The sequence below is a fragment of the Lycium ferocissimum genome, chromosome 6 (genome assembly GCF_029784015.1).
Source record: "Lycium ferocissimum isolate CSIRO_LF1 chromosome 6, AGI_CSIRO_Lferr_CH_V1, whole genome shotgun sequence".
Taxonomy (NCBI): domain Eukaryota; kingdom Viridiplantae; phylum Streptophyta; class Magnoliopsida; order Solanales; family Solanaceae; genus Lycium; species Lycium ferocissimum.
This window is the reverse complement of record NC_081347.1, coordinates 66,748,847-66,751,677: the sequence shown is the minus strand read 5'-3', so window position 1 is coordinate 66,751,677 and position 2,831 is coordinate 66,748,847. Positions and strand designations below refer to the sequence as shown.

The 2,831-nt window shown below is 38.3% G+C and overlaps 1 pseudogene; it reads left to right on the top strand.

Moving 5' to 3' along the window:
- Positions 1 to 670: 670 nt before the first annotated feature.
- LOC132061565 (alkane hydroxylase MAH1-like) lies at positions 671 to 2,410 on the top strand (annotated as a pseudogene).
- The last annotated feature ends 421 nt before the right edge of the window (positions 2,411 to 2,831 follow it).

Sequence of the window (2,831 nt, the reverse complement as noted above, 5' to 3'; positions counted from 1 at the left end):
GTATCTACCATAAAAAGCCTCGCTCGGTGGAAGAGACAAAGAAGTACTTGCACAGTTAGTTCAAAGTCAAGGATCTAGGAGTGCTGAAGTACTTCCTCGGAATAGAGGTGATGAGATCAAAACTTGGGATATTACTCAATCCAAGGAAATATACACTAGAATTAATTTCTGAGTTGGGACTTAGTGGAGAAAAACTAGCTTCCACACCATTGGAAGTAAATGGTAGACTAACATCAGTTGCACATGATGCAACATGTGACAAGGAAGATGATTCAACAGGAAAGAAAATGGATGATCCAGTACTAGAGGACATAGGTAAATATCAGAAGTTAGTAGGCAAACTGATTTATTTGACTATTACAAGACCATATATTTGCTTTGTTGTACAAGTTTTAAGCCAATTCATGCAGATGCCAAAGAAGTCTCATTGGGATGCAGCATTAAGAGTGGTGAGATATCTCAAGAGATCACCAGGATTAGGCATACTACTAAGAAGGAATTCCATTGAATAGATGACAGTCTTCTGTGACTCAGACTGGGCATCATGTCCTAATACTAGGAGATCAGTGACAGGTTTTTTTGTACAACTTGGACATTCATTAATCTCCTGGAAGTCCAAGAAATAACATACAGTAAGTAGAAGCTTTCCAAAGCCGGTTTATATAGAAGCATGGCTTCGCCTCTCGAGATTGTTTGGTTAACAAGTTTGCTGAAGGACTTGGAGGTTGATGTGAAGCTTCCCATAAAGGTATATTGTGATAGCAAAGCTTCCATATAAATAACAGGGAATCCCATATTCCATGGACGAACGAAGCATATTGAAATTGATTGTCATTTTGTAAGGGAGAAGTTCAAAGATGGGACCATCTTGCCAACCTATGTCAACACAAAAATGCAGCTGGCTAATTTACTTACAAAGGGTCTAGGAGTATCACAACATCACATGCTCTTATCCAATCTGGGAGTGATAGATGTGTTTCACCCACCTGCTTGAAGGGAAGTGTGAAAACAGCATGTATACTCTGATGTATATTAGGTATATTCCTGTATATCACGTAGTGAAGGTTATTAAAGTTAGTTAGGATAGTGATCATTAGGCTGTTATATGGGTTTGAGTGCAATGATCACATGTATGCCAGCTATAGTACAGCTAGACTAACTACTCTACAAATATCTCATTTCCCTCCATTGTGTAAGACAATTCAAAATAAGTGAATAACAAAAATCCTCTCTCTACTCTTTCGTTTCTCAACTACCTTTCCATGGTCGACTACTATGCTTGTTCATGCATTCTAGTTGAATAATTAACACTCTGTTATATGGAAGGATCAGAGGAAACTAGCGAGAGAAATGATCATTCATCAGAGATTCGACAAGTGCTTGGTGAAAACAAGTTGGGACAAGGTCGAAAATCACCTGATTCCGGTACTCGAATTCATGGCTAGAGAAAAAAGAATTTTTGATGTTTGCAAGATCCAACATGTAAGTTAGTCATAGGCTTTTGTCCTGGCTGCCTATCGCTTGATCTCCCGGATGTTATTTTCTCGAAAGTCATGGATGATGTTAATGATGTTGGATACAGACGCCATGTATTGCCTGAAAGTGTTTGGAAGTTGCAACAGCGGCTTGGAATTGGGCCTGAAATGAAACTAATAAAAGCAGAGGAAGTCATTTATCAAGCAAAGGTGAAAAAAACTAAGGAAGATTAGGATGGTTTCGACTTATTGACATCGTACATAGTCAATGATGGAGAAACAAAAATAAAGTTGAAGATCGATGATGAGTTTCTTCAAGATACCATACTAAACTTCATGTTCGCACGGCGTGATGGAGATGCGCCTGCCTTACTTGGTTCATTTGGCTTGTTTTCACACATCCTGAGGTTGAAAAAAGTATAAGGGAAGAACTTAAGGCAATTATTCCGATGGGATAAGGCGAAAAACAGAGGATTTTTAGGCGGAAGAGTTGGGAAATGTGGTTTATTTACATGATGCATTGTGTGAAACACTGAGGTTATATCCCCCTATTGCAATCCAACAAAAGACTCCACAAGAAGATGATATTCTCCTAAGTGGGCGCGGTGTTCATCCTAATATGAGAGTGATGATTCCTTTATATGCCATGGGGAGGATGGGATCTATATGGGGAAACGACGCATTAGAATTCAAGCCAAAGAGATGGATTTCGGATCGTGGAATGGTGAAACATGAGCCGTCTAACAAGTTCTTGATTTTCAATGCAGCGCCAAGGACTTGCTTAGGCATTTACTCAAATGAAAGTTGTGGCTACTGCCATCATCCATAATTATTAGATTGAAATGGTGAAAGGTCATGTTGTTTCCCCTAATTGCTCTGTCATCCTCCACATGAAACATGGTTTTAAGGTTAGGGTTAAGAAGAGGTGGGTGTAGCCAAGGCGGAGGTAGAGTATCAGTTATGGGTTCAGACGAACTCAATTATTTTTTGCTTATGTCTTGTATTTGTATTAGAAAATTGTATGTGGATAAATATTTAATTGTGAATTCAGTAACTAATTAGACGAGCTATGGTTGGGTGGCAGTGCAAAACCCATAAACTTTAAATCTCGACTCTGCTTCTGGGCATAGTATACTCTTTTTGTTTTTGTTTACAAGTATGATATATGTTAGCATAGACGGATTTTAAGGTTTATGGGTTCACCCTTTAAGATTCTTAGCATTGAACACAACGTATTTTTAAGGTTATGGGTACTCCAGACCTAATATTTGTCGCAATTTTAATGGATTTTTACACTTAATTAAATCTATACTTTGCGTCAAAAGTATTCAGTTCATATTAACCCGATACCGCTAT